The sequence below is a fragment of the Muntiacus reevesi genome, chromosome 3, assembly GCF_963930625.1.
Source record: "Muntiacus reevesi chromosome 3, mMunRee1.1, whole genome shotgun sequence".
Lineage (NCBI taxonomy): Eukaryota > Metazoa > Chordata > Mammalia > Artiodactyla > Cervidae > Muntiacus > Muntiacus reevesi.
In genome coordinates this window covers 95,160,681-95,183,081 of record NC_089251.1, presented here as the reverse complement: position 1 = coordinate 95,183,081, position 22,401 = coordinate 95,160,681, and the positions used below count along the sequence as shown (strand labels likewise).

Genomic DNA, 22,401 nt, shown 5'->3' with positions numbered 1-22,401 from the left:
GAGTCCCCACCTGGAGCTCCAGGGGATAAACCACCCACTGCAAGCCCATTCTGGTGGCAGAATGCAGCTCCTTGTGGTGGCAGGACTGAGGTTCCCACCTCCTGGCTGATGGGCAGGTCCCTAAGGCCACTCATGTCATCTGCCACATGGCCCCCTTCATCTTCAAACTAACCCCAGAGCATCCAGTGTGTCTCCTGCTTCAGATCTCTGATTTCCTGGGTCTCTGACTGTGCCTGCATGTGTGTGCTAAGTTGCTTCAGCTGTGTCTGACTGTGTGACCCTGTGGACTGTAGCCCATCAGGGTCCTCTGTTCATGGGATTCTCCAGGGAAGAATCCTGGAGTGGGGTGCCATGCCCTCTTCTAGGGGATCTTCCTGACCCAGGGATCGAACCTGCGTCTCTTGTGTCTACCTGTGTTCTCGGGCTCTTTATCACTATGCCACCTGGGAAGCCCCTCTGACTACTCCCAGGTTGAAAGGGCTCCTGTGGTCATGCCAATTCCACCTGTATAATCTTCCTAAAAGGCCAGCTGGTTGGAGACCTTCATTCCACCTGCAAAGTCCCTCGAGAGGTGCTTAGATGAGTGTTTGATTGAATAGTGGGAGATGGTGCCCGGACACAGGGACTGGGAATCTTGCTGCTACTGCTGCTAAGTCACTTCAGTCGTGTCCGACTCTGTGCCACCCCATCCCTGGGATTCTCCAGGCAAGAACACTGGAGTGGGTTCCATTTCCTTCTCCAATGCATAAAGGTGAAAAGTGAAAGTGAAGCCGCTCAGTCATGTCTGACTCTTCTCGACCCCATGGACTGCAGCCTACCAGGCTCCTCCATCCATGGGATTTTCCAGGCAAGAGTACTGGAGTGGGGTGCCATTGCTTTCTCTGGGGAATCTTGAGGCCATCTTAAAATTCTGCATACCCCAATGCTGAATAAACCTCATCCGCTACAGGAAAGTGAGTCAGAGGATTCCATTTATGCCCTTGGCCACAGATTAGCCTGGGTTCAGCTACACCCATCCCTTTGAGAGCAAACTGGTCATGCGTTCCTTTTGAGCGAGTTCACTCCGAGTTCATGTCTAAGCTTCTGTGGAATGGCATACTCCTGCCGTTTAAACAGTAGATTTGAGATAAACATGAGAGCAGAAAGGTTGTAGAGATGAAGAAATGGAATATGATTTCTTTCTACTCTGGCATTCTAGATGGTCACCTGGAGTTTCTATTTTTAAAATTTAAAAAACCATGAAGTCAGGCACCCCGCAAGGTGTAATATTTTTGTTATGTGCAAATTTTCCATACATGAAAAACGTGGTTAAATGTGAGTAATGTTTGAAAATGTATTTAAAATTCAAGTGTATTTTTTCTATTTGCCCTCCTTTTTAAAGAAGCATTTATTTGTTTGTTTCTGGCCGCCCTGGGTCTTCATTGCTGTGCCTGGACTTCTTCCTCTCGTGCACCGAGCGGGGACCACTCTAGTCGAGGTGCGCAGGCTCCTCGTTGCGGTGGCTTCTGTTGTTGCAGAGACGGGCTCGAGGGCGAGCAGGCTTCAGTAGTTGCAACCCCCGGGCTCTAGAGCCCAGGCCCAGGAGTTGCGGCCCACGAACCCAGTTGTTCTGTGGCATGTGGGATTCTCCCACACCAGGGTTTATGTCTCTGTCTTTTGCATTGGCAGGTGAGTTCTTTACCACTGAGCCCCCAGGGATGTCCCTTGCCTTCTTTTTTATTCCATTGCTGTGAAACTGTAGTATTATTCGTTACCGTGGGAGACTAATGTTTAGGTATAACCTTTTCTTCTTTATAAAAAAAATTCAGCCTGCCAGGCTCCTCTGGCCATGGGATCCTTTCAGGCAAGAACACTGGAGTGGGTTGCCATTTCCTTCTCCAGGGAATCTTCCTCACCCAGGGATCAAACCCTGGTCTCCTGTCTCCTGCATTGCAGGTGGATTCTTTACCCGCTGAGCCATTAAGGAGGCCTATGTAACTAGAAAGTGCTATTCTGTTGCTCCTTTCCTTTGTTGTACTGGAAATTTATTTCCTTTGTTGAACAGGGTGTTTCTTTCATATGTTTTGCTGTCATCGTTACCTATAAAGTTCAATTAAAGGGACACTTTCCTGTATTTTTCTGGCCATTATTATTATTGATTTCATTTCTTAATTACTACTGAAAGATGTTTTATTGTAAAAGAAGCAGGGGGATAAAAATCCATCTCTCTGGATGTCACATGGGTTGGGTGCCCACTGCAGGTGCTTGGACCTGCTTCCAGGGACATTAGCAGAGGCCACCATTTCCTTTCACTGCAGTAAGTACTTTGTATATAGCAAGGGTCTGCACGCCTCCAGGCCATGGGTTGGTACTGGTCCACGGGCTATTAGGAACCAGGTTGCAGAGCAGGAGGTAAGTGAGTGAAGCTTCATCTGTGTTTACAGCCGCTCACCATCGCTTGCATTACTGCCTGAGCTCCACCGCCTGTCAGATCAGGGGCAGTATTAGATTCTCTTAGGAGCTTGCACCCTCCTGGGAACTGCACAGGAGGGATCTGTGAGGGGTCTAGGTCATGTGCCGCTGATGAATATCTGATGCCTGATGATCTGATTCTTTATTTCAGTTGCTATGAAACTGTCATCTTGTTCATTATCACAAGGGACTAATTTTCAGGTAAACCTTTTCCTCCTTTATAAAAAGAAATTATAGTGAGTTGTATGATTATTTCATTATATGTCACAATGTAATAGTAATAGAAATAAAGTACACAATAAATGTAACACGCTTGGGTCATCCCGAAGCCACCCCTTGCTCCCCCTCCCCCGTCTGTGGAAAAATGGTCTTCCATGGTCCCTGGTGCCAAAAAGGTTGCAGACTGCTACTATAGAGTATTTCATTTAATCCTCACAAAAACGTCACTTTACAGATGACAAAGCAGACCAGGGAGCGGCAGGCCTGTCAGTGGAGTAGCTGAAAGTCAAGTCCTTGCTGAGGCCACTAGACACATCATTAAAATACAAAACCTTGGTTTGCTGGAAGCAACGACTTTATATTCTGTTTGTCCTGCCTGAGTGTGGGCAATAACATCATTTCCTGACACGACTTCTCTGCCATAGACAGCTGCATGGCTCAGCCCTCTGCACCCCACTGGAGGCTTCATTGCTGGGCACAGCTGATCCCACTGACGCCGGATTTCTGACTCACTCCCTTCAGATGCCTCCCTTGGCCCATCCCTACCTGCTGCTGTTCTGATGTAGTAAATGAGGTAAGACTTGCTTGGGATATTTTTGAATCTGCTTGTTGGCACTCTAGTCCTTTCACAGCAGGGATGGCGTGTGGTCGGTAGGCGTAACCCCAGCATCTCCCAGAGTACTTGGCACAGAAAATGGGCTTAAGGAACGTTGGTGGAACTTCCTTGGCTGGCTACTTGAAAACTGCTGGCTGAGAAGGTGTTTGGAAATGCTCTGGGAATACTGTTTAATAACACCACTCTAATCTCCCATGAACGATGATCAGTTCCTTCCTCTGGCAGGAAGTAGTGGTCAGGATTCCTCAGCCAGGGAGATTTATTCCTCTGCAACTGTGGGTGGATTGGAGCAAGGCGCAAGCAATGCTGAGAGCCGGGCGGGATGGCCAAGGTCAGCCTGGCTGACAAACAAGGCCAACCACACTGTTGGGAGAATGCAAATCTGGGAGCCGGGCTCCAAAGCCCTGCAGATAATCCATGCAGTTCTGCTGTCTTCCTGGCACATGGCGGGACCATCCTTCACTCCCACTGGGATGAGGCACGGCCGTGTGGCTGGTTAGGCCAATGAACTATGGCAGGAGGCTTTGGGAACTTGTGTGTAATTCACCGTGTTGCCTTCATCTTCCATCCACCTGGGTCCCTTAATAATTCTAGTGAGCTGAGTTCCTCCACCAAGCCAGAGTGGGTGTGTAACATGAGCAAGAGATCAGCCCTTACTATCGTGGGTTGCCAACATTTAAAAAAAAAACAAAAAACTTGTTTATTTGGCTGCGTCCTTCTCTGTTGAAGCACGTGGAGTCTTCGTTGCATCATGCAGACTCTAGCTGTGTTGCTCCGGCTCTGTAGTTGGGATCAAACCCCCATCCCCTGCATTGCAAGGTGAACTCTTAACCACTGGACCACCAGGGAAGTCCCCCCAGTTTTTTGGGGGGGATATAATTGCTTTACAATGTTGTGTTAGTTTCTGGTGTACAACAGTGTGACTCAGCTGCATATATACATGTATTCCCTCCCTCTTGAGCCTCGCTCCCATCCGCTCCCCCATCCCACCCCTCTAGGTCATCACAGGTGCCAGGCCGAGCTCCCTGTGCCATACGGCAGGTTCCCACTAGCTGTCCGCTTTACACGTGGTAGTGTATATATGTCAGTACTACCCTCCTGATTTGTCACACCCTCCCCTTCCTCCGTGCACCTCCAATACCCCTCTCCCCGATTGTTGGGTCTCCAGCAGTTTCAGAGGGATTGTTCTGGTAGCAGCAGCTTAACACAGAGAACCTGAGGGCCTGAGTAAGACATCAAGGGCCTAAAGAGTTAAGGAAAAGAGACAGGAAATGTGGGCCAAGAGGTCAGCAGCCGGGGTCTGGATGGACTCAGATGCTGGGCTGTCCACTGTGCTCGGCTGTCCGCGCTCTGTACGGCGGGCTGGGCCCCTCTGAAGGTTGGGAGGGAGTGGGGAAGGGAAGCACAGGCCGTGCGGTGACACCACCCAGGAAATAAGCTCATGGGGATTTTGTGGGACACCCTGACTGTGGTCACCTCTGACTGCAGAAGGCCCGGAGAGGCTAAGGGAGGGTGTGTCCTGCACGGGGCCATGGAAGCCTGGAAAGTTCTAAGTCTCCTCCAGGGTGAGTGAGCTGGGACACCCACCAGGGAGGCTAAGTCCAACTTCCTGCCTGGGGAGAGTACCCAGCTGTGGGTGAGCTGGCACTTTATCACATGTGGCTGGTGGCTGATGCCCTGGACTCAGTGGCCTCTTCCTGGATAGAGAATTTCTTTGGTCATTATTCATGTATTCCTTCTGCAAATATCGGAGGTCCGAGGCTCTGAGCCCACCGCGGGGAGTAGACCAGCTGCCTGGATATTACGGGCTGCATTTGTTGTTGTCGTTCAGTCACTCAGTCATGTCCGACTGTTTGCAACCCCATGGACTGCAGCGTGCCAGACGTCCCTGTCTTTCACCATCTCCCGGAATTTGCTCAAACTCGAGTCCATTGAGTCAGTGATGCCATCCAACCATCTCATCCTCTGTTGCCCCCTTCTCATCCCACCCTCAATCTTTTCCAGCGTTAGGGTCTTATTTCCAGTGAGTGGGTTCTTCGCATCAGGTAGCCCAACTATTGGAGCTTCAGCTTCAGCATCAGTCCTTCCAATAAATATTCAGGGTTGATTTCCTTTGGAATTGACTGGTTTGACCTCCTGGCTGTCCAAGAGACGTAGCCCAATAATTGATAGCGATTTGCTGTGGATTGCTAAATCTTCTGGCAGAGATAGGCACACCCGTCCAGAGGAAGGACGCGGAGACTAGTGCACGAGGTCACAGAGAGTAAGGCTGCTCGTGCTCCCACTCAGGTTATTGAGAGTTAAATCCTAACTTAACTACTGCAGAGCTGGTGCCCCCACACTTACAAATAAACACAGCCCTTCCTTCCAAGGCCAGCAAGAGCAGGAGAATACTGAGTTGCCTGAGGATTTGAATGCAATATAAAAAGTTCGGAAAGTTCTTGGAATAAAACATTCATGAGATGAAGGCTGATGATTCATACTCTTGGGTTCACTTTGTGGTCAAACCAAAGGAGAAAAAAAATATCTGGGGAATTTGAAAAAAGCCAGGTATCTGGAATGAATTAACTAGTCCTTTTTTCTCTCTCTGTCTCTGTCTCTCTCTTTTTTTTAATCATAAGTACTATCAGAAACTCATGGGGCCTGAGACTATCAGAAAATTCATATATCACAATGATAACGTGGCTGAATGCTCACCTGGAATTAACTCTTTCCCTTCCAGAGAGTCCCACTCTCCTGTCTCTCTCCCATTTCCTCCCACTGACTGATTCTTTTCATCCTTTAAGGCCCAGTTTTAAAACTTCCAGGAATTACACAAGTGAACCCTAAATAGAGGAGGTTTCCTGCTGAGACTGGAAGTACATGGGAAGTGAGGGGAAAGTTCCCTTCTGCTTTTTTCAAGTTTCATAAGTGTGTTATTTTGTTTAACTATAACCAAAAATAAACCCAAAGAGGAAAATAATCCCACCTCCCCATGGAAGCGTCTTCCCTAATTCTCTGTTGCAGGGTGACATCTCATTAGCCTTTTCTCTTTAGCTAATTTTGCATGGGTGAAGCCTTTTCCTTCCTGTAGACCTCAGGTCAAAGCTGGAGCTATCAATGCACACCATAAATCCCACATACTGGGAACTCAAGTAATATTTGGTGAATGAATAAAACCCTGCAACGCTGGCATCTCTGTTTATGGGAATCATGGATTGCTTTTGTGTATGTGTTAGAGGTCCATACCTTTAACCGAGTTCCCAACTTTGTGCAGTCTAGCAGAAAAAAAGTGAACATGTTAGTTGCTCCATTGTGTCTGACTCTTTGCGACTCCATGGACTGTAGCCCGCCAAGCTCCTCTGTCCATGCAATTCTCCAGGCAAGGACACTGGAGTGGGTTGCCATTCCCTTCTCCAGGGATCTTCCCGACCCGGGGATCAAACCCGGGTCTCCTGCATTGCAGGCAGATTCTTTACCATCTGAGCCACCGGGGAAGCCCATAGTTCAGTAGATGTAACAACTATTTTTCACCCCCTTCTGGTCCTCACACATGCACATCAGGCCCATCGCCTTCACCAAGAAATGTGAGATAACAGGACACAAGAGCTGACGGGAGTCGAGGAGACTGACCGCTCTTCTTCCTGAGAAGAAATGGGACTCTGAGTCCTGCAGGGCCCGCTCCCCTCCCTGGGCACCGGGGCCCTGGTCTCCCCGAGCACCGAGCATTTTTCCCGTGGATCCACTAGATGGCCTTCGACGAGCACTGTGGCTGGGGAGGCCCTTCTGTCAAAGGAAACTCTTTGCTTATCTGTTCACTTGTTTGCTTTCCCTTTCTCTATGTATCCCCTTAAATCCCCTGAAGCATCACTACTATTAAAAAGAGATCCCTTGTGGATGTGAGAATGGGACACTGCTATGTCAGTATCAGAGCTTCAGGTCTTCAGGCGCAGATTTCTGATTGTTGGCAGAACGATAACTGATTTTCTGAGTGCTGGCATTTTGTCCATCTCAACATGACTCTTCCCAGAAAGAAAATAAACAGAAAAAAGCTAAGGACCCATTAGGTACCTAATAAAGTGACTAAAATAAAGAGAGATAGTGGGACCTAGGATGTCTGCATGTGGGCTTCTGTGCATGGCTGGTACCCTGCGTAAAGTCGTGGCCTTGTGAAGCAATGTGGCTTCAGAGAAGAGCCATGAAATAACTCAAATGCTTGAACCAGGAAACTTTTCTCTGAGGAACAATCTGAAAGTTAGAATAAAGTGACCACTATAAAAATGTTCAGAAAACTTGGACCAATATCAGGGAATGACTCAGTCACCTGTGAGAAATCAGTAGGACACGCAGGCATTAAAAACAGTGAAAAGGGTGACCTCTGTCTGTCTCTGTGCTTATGAAGGTTGTTAGGTAACGTTTCCCCTAAAGACTAATTTTCTAGTTTATCGAGTGAGATTAAGGGCAGGTACTTTTCTCAAAGTGAGTCTTTATACAGATGGTGTCCCCAGGTAGGAGTCAAACAAAAGTAAACTCAGGGACTTCCCTGGCGGTCCAGTGGCTAAGAATCTGCCTTCTCATGCAGGGGACGTGGGTTTGATCTCTGGTTGGGGAACTAAGATCCCATAGCCTGTAAGGCAACGAAGCCTGTGCATCGCAAGAACTGAACCGGTGCTCTGGAGCCCGGGTGCCACAACTAGAGAAGCCTATGAGCTGCAACCAGGACCCAGTGCTGCCAGAATTTTAAAGAATAAAAAATAAATGAAAAAGCAAAATGTAAACTCAGTAACTGCCTTTCATGGAGACTCTGGGAGGAAATAAGCTATCTCCAGACCAGAGAGAATACAGTGCAGGCGTAGTGGGGTGGGGTGGCTGGAGGGGGTCTTAATATGTTTGGGCTGCTATAACAAAGTACTTCAGATTGGGTAGCTAAAACAGTAGAAGTTGATTTCTCATGGTTCTGGAAACTGGGAAGTCCAAAACCAGGTGCTGTGAGTTCAGCTCCTTGTCAGGGCTGTCTTCCTGTCTTGCAGACAGCTATCTTCATCCTATATCCTCCTTGTGCCTGGAGACAGGGGGCTCTGGTCTCTTCTTATTCTTTTTAATATTTTTATTTATTTATTCGGCTGCACCGGGTCTTATCTATAGCATGCGGGGCCTTCACCTGGGTATGAGAACTCTTAGTTGTGTCTTGTGGGATCTAGTTCCCCAACCAGGGATTGAACCCAGGCCCCCTGCATTGGGAGTGTAGAGTCTTTGCCACTGGATCACCAGGGGTGTCCCTGGTCTCTTCTTCTTATAAGGTCACTAATGCCTTCGTGGCGAGGGGGTCCCATCCTCATGACCTCAGCTAAACCTAATCACCCGCCAAAGGGCCCGCCTCCAAAGACCATTGCATTGGGGATAAGGGCTTCAGCCTTGTGAATATGAATTTTGAGGGAGTCAAACATTTAGTTTATGACAATAGACAGTCCCACCCATGTTGATAGATACTAGGCTATACACGGAATAGCTAAGGCCAGGGGAAGGCCGGAGAGCTACTTTTTCTGTGGGATTAGCTGGGTGCAGTCATGGCTCTCCGGAGAGAGGCTGGGCGCGCCAGGACTAGCCCGCACTTGCCCGGATGAACTGTCAGCTCCTCAGATTGCAGCGCTGACGGTCACTCACAGGCTGCTCTCTCAGATCTAGCATTTGACCTACATTCAAACTGTCACACAGTCACACACTGCACCATTTTGTATACAGCTCCAGGCCCACGGGCTTGAACCACTTGAAGGGACATTCTGGTAGCCACGAGCAAAAATCCAAGTGATAAGACAGCATTCCCTGGAAGGCCGGGGTTCTACTGGGAGATTTTTCTGGCATCCTTTCTCTGCAGTAAACTTGGCGGAATATAAGGCATCAGTGAGACTTCCCTGGTGGTCCGGTGGTTAAGACTTGGCCTTCCAGCTCAGGGGGTGCTGGCTTGATCCCTGATGGGGAAGCTAAGATCCCACATGATCCATGACCCCTCAACCAAAACATAAAACAGAAGCAGTATTGTAACAAATTCAATAGACTTTAGAAATGATCCACATTAAAAAAAAAAATCTTTACAACAGCACCAACAAATACAACATAAACATATGTATTTTAGCTGATAAAATTCATAAACCTGACATATGTATTTGAACTGAGTTCTGTATTACAAAGTAAGAAGGGTGATACAAACTCGAAGACTGGTTTCCTTTCTCCTATAAGGTTGTAGAAATAGAAACAAAATTTTAAAAACTGCTCCAGAAGATTACTTCAAATTTGGGACAGCTTTCAATGATGACATCTTAAACATATTTATAAAGCATCTACTATGCACAGGATACTGTGTGGCAGATGCTGGGTTTATGTCACTGAATGACCCAGAGGCTGTCTTCACCTTGAGCAAGCACGAGCTGGTGGAGAAGCCCTGATAATTACACAATCAATTAAGGCTACCGTGAAAAGTACTGCAAAGGAGAATACCACCGCTGCAACACTGAGAATTAGGGGTCCTGTCCAAATGGGAGTGGCGCAGGAGTCGGGGATCAGAAGTGCTTTAAATAGACCTGAAGCATAGAGGTTAGTTGAGTGTATTCGTCAGCTAGAGCTGCCATAACAGAATATGTGTGTGTGTGTGTGTGTGTGTGCGCGCGCGCGCGCTCAGTCATTCAACCGTGTCCAACTCTTGCGACACCATGGACTGTAGCCTGCCAGGCTCCTTTGTCCTTGGGATTTCCCAACCAAGAATACTGGAGTGGGGAGCCATTTCCTTCTCCAGGGCATCTTCCTGACCCAGGGATCAAACCCACATCTCCTGCATGCTAGGCGGATTCTTTACCACTGAGCCGTCTGGGAAGCCCCACCATAACAGAATAGACAACAGACAATTGTTACTCGCCTTTCTTGAGACGAGAGCTCCAGCCAATCTGGCTTTTGATAAGGCTCCCTTCCTAGCTTGTACGTGGTATAGGTAGATGGCTGTCTTCCCACCGTGTCCTCACCAGGTGGGGTGGGGGAACTCTGGTGGCCCGTGGTGTTTTCTGTATATATGGACATGAATTCTATTGGGTCAGGGTCCCATCCTGATGACCTCATGTAACTGTAATAACCTCCGTAATGGCCCTATCTCCAAATACTCCAAACACTAGGGATTGGGGCTTCAACATGTGGATTTTGGGAAGGATACAAACATTCAGTCTGTAATATCAGGGATGGACGGAGGAAGGATGCTGTGAGCAGAGGCCCAGGGGCAGAAGGGGGAAGGAGTAACCAGATGGCTGGAAGACAAACCAGAGGCTGGAGGAAGGGGTGGGTCAGCCTGGGCCTGGGAGGCCAAGTGAAAGATTTTGTTCTATCCAGAAGCAGTGGGAAATGACTGGAGGGTGTGAAGCAGGGGCCTGACCCTGGAGAATGGGAATGAAGTAGGCTGGGCAGTCAGCAGGCAGGAGGTGATGACGGCTGAAACTAGGGCAGTAGTTATGGGGATGGACAGAAAGAGATGGATTTGCCATATGTTTTGGAGGTCTGCGGGTCCCCCGCATTCTAACAGCCTCTGCAATTCCATAAGGAAACTGGAGGTCTAGTCTATGGCCAAAGCAGACGGGACCATCAGCAAACTTAAGAGGGGACCTGTGCTGAGAGGTGGGGAAATGACCTGTGTTGCTCCCACAGGGGCTGCAGTAGGGCAGCCCCCCTCTCCCTTGGCACCCAGAACCCTAACCTGCAGACCTAACCCCTTATCCAACACCCTGTAGCCCTCCCCCGCCCTGACCCGAGAAGCCTGACCAGTCTTTTCCTGGCATTTTGAGGGTGTTGTAATGCCGATGGTGGAGAATCTTGGCTCCCTGTACTGCCGGGTTTGACTTTGATATGCTTTTCAGCATCCAAAACATTGTGATCTTTTCCCCATGTTCAGAAGGGTTTTGGGAAAGTCCAGAATCAGAGGCAGGTGTTCAGGTCACCATCTTTTCTCAGAGGTCAGCACCTGAGCAGTGGATGGGGAAGGACTACTTTTGCTTTTGTGAGAAAAGAATTCCTTCTTTTGTAAGAAAGGAATTCAGTCATGAACTCCTTGGACCAGCCAGGGTGGTTTCTGTTTGCAAAATCCTGTTTAATGTTTCCTCCAACTCTGAATGGCATGATATCTAATATGGATATTAAAATTTAGTAAGTAAGTGTTAATCGCTCAGTCATGCCCAACTCTTTGTGACCCCATGGACTATAGCCCACCAGGCTCCTCTGTCCATGTGGATTCTCCAGGCAAGAATACTGGAGTGGGTGGCAATGCCCTGATGAGGATGCTGGTCCATGAACGCCACTCTGAGTAGCAAGGGTGGGACAGTGTGGCATCTGTAGATGAGGAAAAAGTACTTCTGAACTCTCTTAGGGTCCCTGGCTGGGTCTGAAAATCAAACTGACTAAGACAAATTAACAGGAGAAAAGCATACACATCTGTTGACTTAAAAAATATTCACACACTACAACTAGAGAATAGCCCCCATTCACCACAACTAGAGAGCCCAGGTGCAGCAATGAAGACTCACCACAGTCAAAAAATAAAATAAATAAATCTTAAAAAAAAAATAGTCACAACCTTAAAATTGAGAGTTATGTTTTATTTGGTAGAAATTTTCAGGAGACAGTTCAGATGCTGTCCAGCAGACAGCATCTCAAGTAGACCCTGAGAGAACTGCTCCAAAGAGGTGAGGGGAGTCAGGTTATATAGAAGTTTTGCAAGAAAGGGCTGGTAGTCTGAACGTCAAAAGAGTATTGTTAACCAAAGAAAGCCAGATATCCCAAGTTAAGGAATTTAGCACTTTTCTATGTATGGGAAGATGCAAGACTTTGGGCTCACTGAAATCATTCCTTTGATATACACCTCAGTGATCCGGGGCCGATATCCTGTTTTCAGATCCTGAGTTTCCCCAAGGCTCACCATACGGAGTGGCTGCAGTCTGGTGGCTGCTAGATGGCAGGTATTCTTTCCTTCCGGAGTGTCCTCAGGGCTCACCAGTTCACACTGGAGGTCTGTAATTGCTGATGACTGTGACATCCTTGTTTACTGATATGGCAGGAAATGTTCCATTTCTCACATTTATGCATGGCATGGGAGCCCACACAAGGGGAAGAAGACATGGAGAAACAGTCAGACCTGAGTGCTTCTCTGCTGGGCTTGGTGAGGAGTGGGCAGAGGTGTAGAAATGAAAGTGAAAGTGTTAATCACTCAGTCATGTTTCTCTTTGTGACCCCGTGGACTGTAGCCCACCAGGCTCCTCTGTCCATGGAATTCTCCAGGCAAGAATACTGGAGTGGGTTGCCATTCCCTTCTCCAGGGGATCTTCCTGACCCAGGGATCAAAACCGGGTCTCCCACAATGCAGACAGATTACCATCTAATAGGGGAGGTCAAACAGGGCAAATAAGTGTTGTAAACTGGTTGAAACTCAGCCAGGCCTGTTCTCTTGGGTTCTTTTTGGTGTCCCTTTGTCTTTGGAAATAAGGCTGCTCCCTTCCTTGGGGTTTTCAGAGGGCACCCCTCTTGAGGGATTTATGGCCCATCTCAAGGGAGAAGAGTCAGAGAAAAGAGTTGTGACCTTCCTGCACCTGCCGTTTGCTCAAATGTCTTCAACTGGAAGCATTGATGATGCCAAGGTGCTATAACTGGGGGCGGTGTGTCCTGAACCCCATCCCATTGCACTTAAAAAAAAAAAATTTATTTAGCTGCCCAAGGTCTTAGTTGCAGCATGTGGAGTCTAGTTCCCTGACCAGGGATCAAACCTAGACCCCCACATTGGGAACATGGAGTTTTAGCCACTGGACCACCGGGGAAATCCCTCACTGTTGGTTTTAAATCTTATCTCTCTCACTTATTAACACTTCGTTGTTGTTCAGTCACTCAGTCGTGTCCAAATCTTTGAGACCTCATTGACTGCGGCACACCAGGCTCCCCTCTCCTTCACCATCTATTGGAGTTTGCTCAAACTCATGTCCATTGAGTCAGTGATGCCATCCAACCAGCTGCCCTCTGTCACCCCCATCTCCTCTTGCCCTCAATCTTTCCTAGCATCAGGATCTTTTCCAATGAGTTGACTCTTTGCATAAGGTGGCCAAAATATTGGAGCTTCAGCTTCAGCATCAGTCCTTCCAATGAACATTGAGGGTTCATTTCCTTTAGAACTGACTGGTTTGATCTCCTTGCTGTGCAAGTGACTCTCAAGAGTCTTCTCTAGCACCATAGTTTGAAAGTGTGAATTCTTTGGCGCTCAGTCATCTTCATGATCCAACTCTCACATGACTGCTGGAAAAATCATAGCTTTGACTATATGGATTGTTGTTGACAAAGTGATGCCTCTGTTTTTTAATATTCTATCTAGGTGTGTCATAGCTTTTCTTGCAAGGAGCCAGCGTCTTTGAATTTCATGGCTGAAGTTACCATCTGCAGTGATTATGCAGCCCAAGAAAATAAAATCTTCCACTTTTTACTTTTCCACTTCCACTTTTTTTCCCCATTTTTTCCCCATCTATTTGCCATGAAGTGATGGGACCAGATGCTATGATCTTAGTTTTTTGAATTAACACCGTAGTTGGGGTCAATTCATGACACTAATTTAACCTCTCTGAGGCTCAGTATCCTCATCTCTAAAATAAGGACAGTCACATCAACTTCACTGGTAAATTTCCATCCAAGGAGATGAAAACATGGAAAATTATCTCACTCATTCCTGTGAGAATCAGAGGAGCCGCCTCCGCCAATGCAGCGCATTAAGGCTGCTATCCAGACGGAGCTGTTAATGTTTGAATCAGGGCCCAGATCTCAGATTAGGGAGGCAGCTCTCATCGTCACCCAGGAAAAGTGGTCTTAAATGCAGCCTGAACTCCTTTCAGAGTGGACGTCCGGCAAGAGGGAAATTGCACGTTAAGTAGGCAGGATCCAGACCTAGGTACACACACATGTGCCTTATGTGGAACTTCAGAAATGGTTCCTCCCAAGCTCAGGGTTCAGACTCTCCCTCCAACACAACTGAAAGAGGCAAAGCTAAATCCACTTCTTTTTTTTTTTTTTTTTGGTCACACCATGTGGCTTATGGGATCTTAGTTTCCTGATCAGGGATTGAACCTGTGCCCTTGACAGTGAAAGTGCCAAGTCCTAGCCACTGGACCACCAAGGAATTCCCAAACTAGCTCCAGTTTATCCAGAGAGAACAAGAAGATGGGATCTCATTTCCTCAAGCCCAGACTGTAGACAAATAGATCAGAACCTGGGTCTGTGTGGCCACCTGATGGCCAGGCTGGAAAGAGGTGGCCCTACTGTGCTCAGGTTGGAACTCCGCCTGCTGCCTCTCCATGTGTTTCCTTTCCTGGAATAGCAGTTGATTCTCAGTGCTCAGGGTTGCCAGCATTCTCATTCAAGCCCGTAGTGTCAGGTCTTTATCTTCAAGTCAGGCAAAAATTGGGGTTTGAGCTGAAAATTTGGAATTAGCAAATTGGGTAATTAGCATATTTGAAAAGAAGCCACTCGATCTTCTGTGGAGGGGGAGGGGCTCTTCCCTCTGAGTGACAGAAAGGGTTTGTGTTGGGCGCTTGGGCTGTTTATACTGAAGTTCACAAGAAAAGTGTCTCTGGGCTGCCTCGTGTGCTGTCTGCTTTGAGGCTTCAAGACCCAGGCTGACCTTCAGGACCTTCTGCTGACCAGAAGGGATCAGAGCACTTGAACATGAACATGGGAAGGCAAGGAACTTGATATTTCATGTAGAACTGTTGGAAGTGGCCAAGTCCAGTGCTCTCTTCCATAATGGCATCAGGAAAAATACTGACTGGTCAGCTGGCAAACATATACTGAGTGCCTTCTCTCTGCTGACACTGGAAGCCTGAAGTTTGGAGCTCAGACTGGGTGGTGATATGTGATTGAAGAAAGGGGGCGGTCTGTATCTAGAGAGGTACCAAGTCAAGTGGGGCTTCCCTGGTGGCTCAGATGATAAAGAATCTGCCTGCAACGCGGGAGATGTGGGTTTGATCCCTGGGTTGGGAAGATCCCCTGGAGAAGGGAATGGCAACCCACTCCTGTATTCTTGCCTGGAGAATACCATGGACAGAGGAGCTTGGTGGGCTACAGTCCTGGGGTTGCAAAGAGTCAGACATGACCAAGCAACTAAACAACAAGAAGACAGGTGACCAGTGCATCCGGCCAATGGATGACCCAGATGCAGAATGTTTGGGAAGTTTGGTGGGGAAGAGATTGGGAGTCCTGGAGAAAGATTCCAGGGTGTGTTTGTGTTTATGTTTACAGAGGTCAAGTGGAAGGAATAAAGGATTTGGGACCTCTCACTAGCTGTGCGACCCTGGCAAATTTCTGAGCCTTGGGGAAGTACCAGAAACTATAAGAAACCTAGGAATGTATGCTAAATTTATGTAAGAGGTATCTTACTGTGCTTTCTTTTAGCCAGTTTGTACCTCTACCAGCATGTATAAGTGTTCTGCTTATTTCACAGTCTTTTCTACATCTGCCAATCAACGAGGGACAAAATGATATATTGCTATGGATGGATTTTCCATTTCCCTGGTTACTAACGATGTTGATCATCTCTTCATATGATCGTTGGTCATTTGCAGTTCCCTTTTCTGGGGAGAGACTGTTGCACTCTTTGTCCATTTTTCTGTTGCATTTATCTTTTTCTTATTGATTTGTGAGTACTTTTAACATATTCTGCATTCTAGTCCTTTATAGGTTAAATAGGTTACAAATATTTATTTCTGTTTTGTGGCCTACCATTTTATTTTTTATAGTGTTTGATATGATCTACAAAGCATCAAATATGTACTATCTGGACATTTATAGAAAAAATTTGCTGAACTTACTTTCAATTGTTTTCTGCCTGAGTTTTTGGTATGCTTCATTTCACTGTTATAGTGTAATTTTTTTTGTTGCATTGTGATACAATATCATGTGGTTCTGTTTTGGTTTCTGGTTTCCCTGGTCTATTCTATTGAAATGCCAATTTACTAGTGTTCCAAAATAACCTTAATATCTGATATTGCAAATCTGTGCCCCAAGTCATTTTCTTCATTTAAAAAAAAATTATATTTGTTTATCTATTTTTTGGCTGTGAGGCTTGTAGGATCTTAGTTCCCTAACTGGGGATCAAAACTGTGCCCCTTGCAGTGGAAGCACAGAGCCCTAACCACTGGACCTCCTGGGAAGTCTCCCCATTTTTTTCTTTCAATAGTCCCTGACATCCTCCGTATGTGGTCATGATGATCAGCGTTGATTCATTGCATGAGCTGATTTTTATACTTACACATTTCAACTGCCACTACATAAGAATTAATGGGGTTTTCCTTTTTCTGGCCAATTATTTTATTGCTGTTCTTGACAGGAAGTGAGTATTTTGCAGCCCATGGCACCTGTTGGTATTAGTGGTAATTAGGAAACCTGCTAGAAGAATCAAAGTCATTTTGGGGACATCTGTTTGGCTTTCTTTGCCTTTCTGCTAGCTTCTAGCTCAGAGTTGAGCTCTTAATTAATTATTACTTATACTGAGCAGTAATACCCCCTGAGAAGGGCCGCAGCTTGCACTGAACAAAGCATAGCAAATTGTAAATTGCTGTAGAGACAACAGAGTTTACTGAATATTTATATCTTTAAATATCATTGTGTACCTAAAACTAGTCTTCTTGGAGATCTATCAATTAGATTTGCATACTCATTCCAAAGTCTACATTCACTTCAGCAGCAGAAATGTTTCATAAAAAAATAGAGTCAACTGGATTGCAGTTGGATTTCTAGATCTCTCTGTTTCATGTTTTCAAATTTTTAAACCATCTTGTTGAGGCATGACCTATATACCTTTAAATTCACTCATCGTAAGTGTACAATTCAATGATCTTTAACAAATTTATGGAGTTGTCTGACAGTCACCACAATCCAATTTTAGAACATTTTCATCAGCCTAAGAAGTTCCCTCATACCCGTTTGCAGTTGATTAGGTTAATTAGGCAACAGCTAATCTGCTTTCTACCTCTATAAATTTGCCTTTTTTAGACATATAATACAAAAGGAGCCATATAATAATTAGCCTTTGTGTCTGGCTTCTTTCATTCTATTTTAGCTGTGTTTTTGAGCTTCATGTATGTCAAAGGATGTTATTAGTATTTTTTTTCCTTTTTATTACTTAATATTCTGTTGTGCTTTGTTTATCCATTCATCAGTTAATGGGCATTTGGATTGTCCCTAGTTTGGTGTTGTTATGAATAATGCTGCTCTGAACATCTGCATATGCATCTTTGTGTGAGCATGTGTTTTCATCTCTCTTGGGTAGATTCCTAGGAGTGGAATTGTTGAATCAAGTGGCAAATTTAACTTTCTATGAAAATGCCAGACTGTTTTCCAAAGTGTCAGCACCGTTTTCAATTGTCACTGGCAACATATGAGGGATACAGTTTCTCAATATCTTTGTCACACTTGGTTTTCTATTAACATCATCCTGTGAGTGAATTGGAGAAGGCAATGGCACCCCACTCCAGTACTCTTGCCTGGAAAATCCCATGGATGGAGGAGCCTGGTAGGCTGCGGTCCATGGGGTCTCTAAGAGTCAGACACGACTGAGCGACTTCACTTTCACTTTTCACTTTCATGCACTGGAGAAGGAAATGGCAACCCACTCCAGTGTTCTTGCCTGGAGAATCCCAGGGACGGGGGAGCCTGGTGGGCTGCCGTCTATGGGGTCGCGCAGAGTCGGACACGACTGAAGTGACTTAGCAGCAGCAGCAGCAGCAGTGAGTGAATAGTACCATCTCATTGCGGTTTTAACTTGTTTTTCTCTAATAATTAATGATGTTGTTAATAGCCATTGTTTAACTTCATTAGTGAAATTTCAGTTCACATCTTTGACCATTTTTACATTGTGTGTTTGTGTGTGTGTTTGCATTTAGTTGCTCAGTCATGTCTGACTCTTTTGCAGCCCCGTTAATGTGGGCTGTAGCCCACCAGGCTCCTCTGTCCATGGGACTCTCCTGGCAAGAATGCTGGAGCAGGTTGCCCTGCCCTCCTCCAGGGGACCTTCCCGACCCAGGGACTGAACCCGAGTCTCTCAGTCTCTTGCATGGGCAGGAGGGTTCTTTACCACTAGTGCCACCTAAGGGGGTTTAGTTGATGAAATGGTAGAAAAAAATCTTCCCCAGGAGACATTTTCCCCAGTGTAACCATCCTCAGCAGAGACTGGTAGATGGAGCTCCAATGTATTAGTTGACAGATGTTTATATATTTTAACACTCATGTCTTCAAATTTTTCAGCATCCCTCAGTGGGAGATAAAAGGTGACCACTTAGTGGCTGGCATGGCTATGTCCTTAAAAGATGCCGAACAAAAACACTTATTCAGAACTCCAGTGGTCCAGTGGTTAAGAATCCACCTACCAATGCAGGGACAGTTTGATCCCTGGTCCAGGAAATGCCACATGCTGCAGAGCAACTAAGCCGGCACGCTGCAATTACTGAAGCCAGCCAGTCTGGAGCCTGCATTCTGCAACAAGAGAAGTCACAGCAGTGAGAAGCCCTTGCACAGCAACTAGAGAGTAGCCCCAGCTTGCTGCAACTAGAGAAAGCCCGTGTGCAGCAATAAAGACAGAGTGCCGCCAAAGGAAAAAAAAAAAGAACACACTTGTTCAATGGTTCAGTCCCTGGCCATGTACTGTTTCATTAACTGTTCATTGTCTAGTCCATTAACTGTTACAGGCCATGTTATAGCATTGAGGAGGTGACCCACCAGGAGTCCCCAGCTAATAACTAATAACTGGGCTCTGAAAGCACCCGGGGGAGCCCCAGGGTCTGCGTCCTTCTTTACTGCCCTCTGTAACTTTGGGACAACTCTTGAAAGCTAGAGGCCTGAGAGTGACGAAGCTGGGGAGCAATCGTGGGTTCTAACCTCACTGTTGTTCAGTCTCCCCGTCGTGTCTGACTCTTGGAGACCCTTCGGACTGCAGCCCACCAGGCTCCTCTGTCCATGGGATTTCCCAGGCAAGAATACTGGAGTGGGTTGCCATTTCCTCCTCCGGGGGTTGGTCCTGACCCAGGGATTGAACCCATGTCTCCTGCACCTCCTGCATTGCAGGCAGATTCTTTACCTGCTGAGCCTTCGCGGAAGCCCCCTTAGAGCTCCCTGCCCAAGGACCAAACCCACAGCCTCCTACATTGGAAGGTGAAATCCTAACAACTGGGCCTCCAGGGAAGTCCCCCACTGTCTTCATTTTAAAGATGAGGAAACTGAGCTTTAGAGAAGCGATCCCCCCATAAGTACCCCAAGGGTCCAGTTGAAGCACTTCCCCCGTCCCGAAGCCTTCCTTGTAGGGGTCACTAGTCCTGACTGCTGTCCTGTCTTTGACCCCTTTTAGTGAGGTCAGTATGCAGTGTCCATGGCTGAGCTGTTTCATTCTCGTGGGGAATGAAAACCAAAGCACAGGCTGGCACCCAAATTGGGCGGTGACCTTTGCCCGGAGAAGAGTCGTTCTTCTCTGTGTCCACCAAAGTGAAGATGGGGGGCATCCTGTCCTGTTTTTGGGGTAACATCTCAACTCAAACCCAGGGCCTGCTGAGAGTGGACATCGTCTTCTGCTTCCACAGTCATGAAGAATTCTTTCTCCCTCTCTCCTTCCTTCTGCCTCTCTTTCTCCAGCTCTTGGAAACCAGAGACAAATAGGACTCTGGACAAAACAAGTGCTTCCCCAAATGGGGCCTCATCCCCCTATGGCCTTGGACAGAGGGAACTTTTCCCTTCCCAGCCCACTTCTCCTCACTGTGTCTCCGCCTCAAGAACGGGTAGATAAATACATCATGGGAAGCCCTACCCTAATGTCAGGGATCCTGGGAACTAGAGACCACAGGAATCTGTTAAGTAAAATTCCATCAAGAGCAGGAATTTGGACCAAGTTGTCCAACTATTTGTGGTTGGTTGGTGTTGCTAATGCCGCCTTAGTTCATCCCTTCCTTTCCTTTTCTTTGTGTATTTCTCAGATTAAAGGGATGATGGGCAAGGGCGGAGATATTTAACTTTTAAAATAAAGAAGCTCATCTTCTATGCTCTGCTCCCCTTGCCGGGCTAGAAAAAGCCCTGCAGTGATTCTGTATAATACTGTAGACTTGATAAGAATGAGTCCATGCATGTATATGGGCTCATTCACAATTTGTCCCATTTTCTGAACCAAAAGGACAGTGAGGCTGGTTCCACAGCTCTGAGCTGCAAGGTCAGTTTGCAGCTGACATTCTGCATTGTCATCGACTCCCTGACATATAGATTATAAACAAACTCTACTCCATCCTTCATTGGTGCAAGGCTCCTGGGTGGATCTTCATGTCTTACAACACTCCTGGGTGGAGTGTGGGTGCCTCTTCCCCATTATGTATCATATAAAGCTTCCTAGGTAACTCAGTGGTAAAGAAGCTGCCTGCAATGCAGGAGATGCGGATTTGATCCCTGGGTCAGGAAGATCTCCTGGAGAAGGAAATGGCAACCCACTCTAGTATTCTTGCCTGGGAAATCCCATGGACAGAGGAGCCTGGTGGGCTGTAGTCCATGGTGTTGCAAAGAGTCGGACACGACTGAGCAACTAAACAATAACAATAACAATTCTAGGTATAATGACAATGATTTCAGTACATAAGCCCTTCACTTCCTTTTCCATCTGCTGGAGTGAGACCACAAACATTTGAGTTGAATTAAGAGGTTGCTCAAAACCATGTCGTTTCTCATGTGTATCAGCTTACTGCCAAGACCATCATAGGGTCAGTTGTCCAGTTTTGCTCCTAGGTTGTTAGCAAGAAACTGGATTTCCTTTTTATCCTCTGGCTCCATGTTTAAAAAATAACTCCCACTAACCTTCCGCTTCACCACTGAGGATCTGATTAGGCATACAGGCAACAAAGCTGTAAGATGAAAAACTATCACTTAGTTAGTTAATTGAACTAATAAATAACTCATTTGACACGAACCACTTTTTGGTATCCCTTCTTTAGGTTTCTGATCCCTAGGACAGGAAGCTTCATGCCTGGTTTTCTTTTCTTCATTCCTTTAACCCTCACTCCCACCTCCCACCTCCCACCTCCCCCACCTCCAGGACACACTCATCTACTAGAACGGGATGCTCAGGGACTTCTCTCGTGGTCCAGTGGTTAAGACTCTGTGCTTGCAATGCAGGGGGTATGGGTTTGATCCCTGGTCAGGGAACTAAGGTCCCACATGCTATGTGGCACAGCCAAAAAAGAAAGCCTAGAAAGGGGCACTCACCCCACCCCTCCCAGCACCTGTGAGGTGATACACCCTTGAGTGTCCCCCTGGCCTCTGGCCCTGTTCCTTGCTCAAGTCTCCATGGGTTACTTGATTCATTGGTGACAGTCATCGGTCCATGTCCTCCACTGGTAGGATCTAATCTATCACAAGACTCTAAGCACAGAGGTATCGATCTCTCTTCTTCCCTCTCTGCCGCAGGCCAGTGTAAGGCACAATCTCGGCTGAGAGGATGTGCTTGCAAACCCAGCATATGGGCTCTTTGTAACCAGACTGTGGGGGTGGGAGGACAAGGGTGAAAATCAGATGAAGAGCATGTTAGTAAGTCAATGGGAGCTCCTCTCCTGCACCTCATCCTCCAACTTAGCTTTCGTTAGTAACCAACCTGATATTTTGATCATCTGACTGCTGCATCTACCATTCAACTGGGTCTGTTCGCAGGAGGGGAAGAAACCATCCCTTCTGTTGTTGCCATTCAATCACTCAGTCATGTCCGACTCTTTGCAACCCCATGGACTGCAGCATGCCAGGCTTCCCTGTCCTTCACCATCTCCTGGTATTTGCTCAGGCTCATGGCCATTGAGTTGGTGATGCCATCCAACCATCTCATCACTGTTACCCCTTCTCCTCCTGCGTGTAGTCTTTCCCAGCATCAGGGTCTTCTTCTGTACATCCCTTCTGTAACATTGCCTAAAGTGAACCAGTGATGAACGGTAGTAACTAGCTAAGCAGCTGAGCAGAGAAAGATCACATACCAAGGTGACATGATACTTAGATTCACCGTCTACAGGAATACAGACAGAGGTCAACAAAGTCCACTTCCTCTGCTCCCAGGAGGTGGAAACTCTCCA

At 46.8% G+C, this 22,401-nt stretch overlaps 1 non-coding gene across 1 annotated transcript; it reads right to left on the bottom strand.

Moving 5' to 3' along the window:
• Positions 1 to 14,371: 14,371 nt before the first annotated feature.
• Positions 14,372 to 14,444, bottom strand: TRNAE-UUC (transfer RNA glutamic acid (anticodon UUC)). Its single transcript has one exon. It is a non-coding gene; the product is annotated as a tRNA-Glu (tRNA).
• Between the last annotated feature and the right edge of the window lie 7,957 nt (positions 14,445 to 22,401).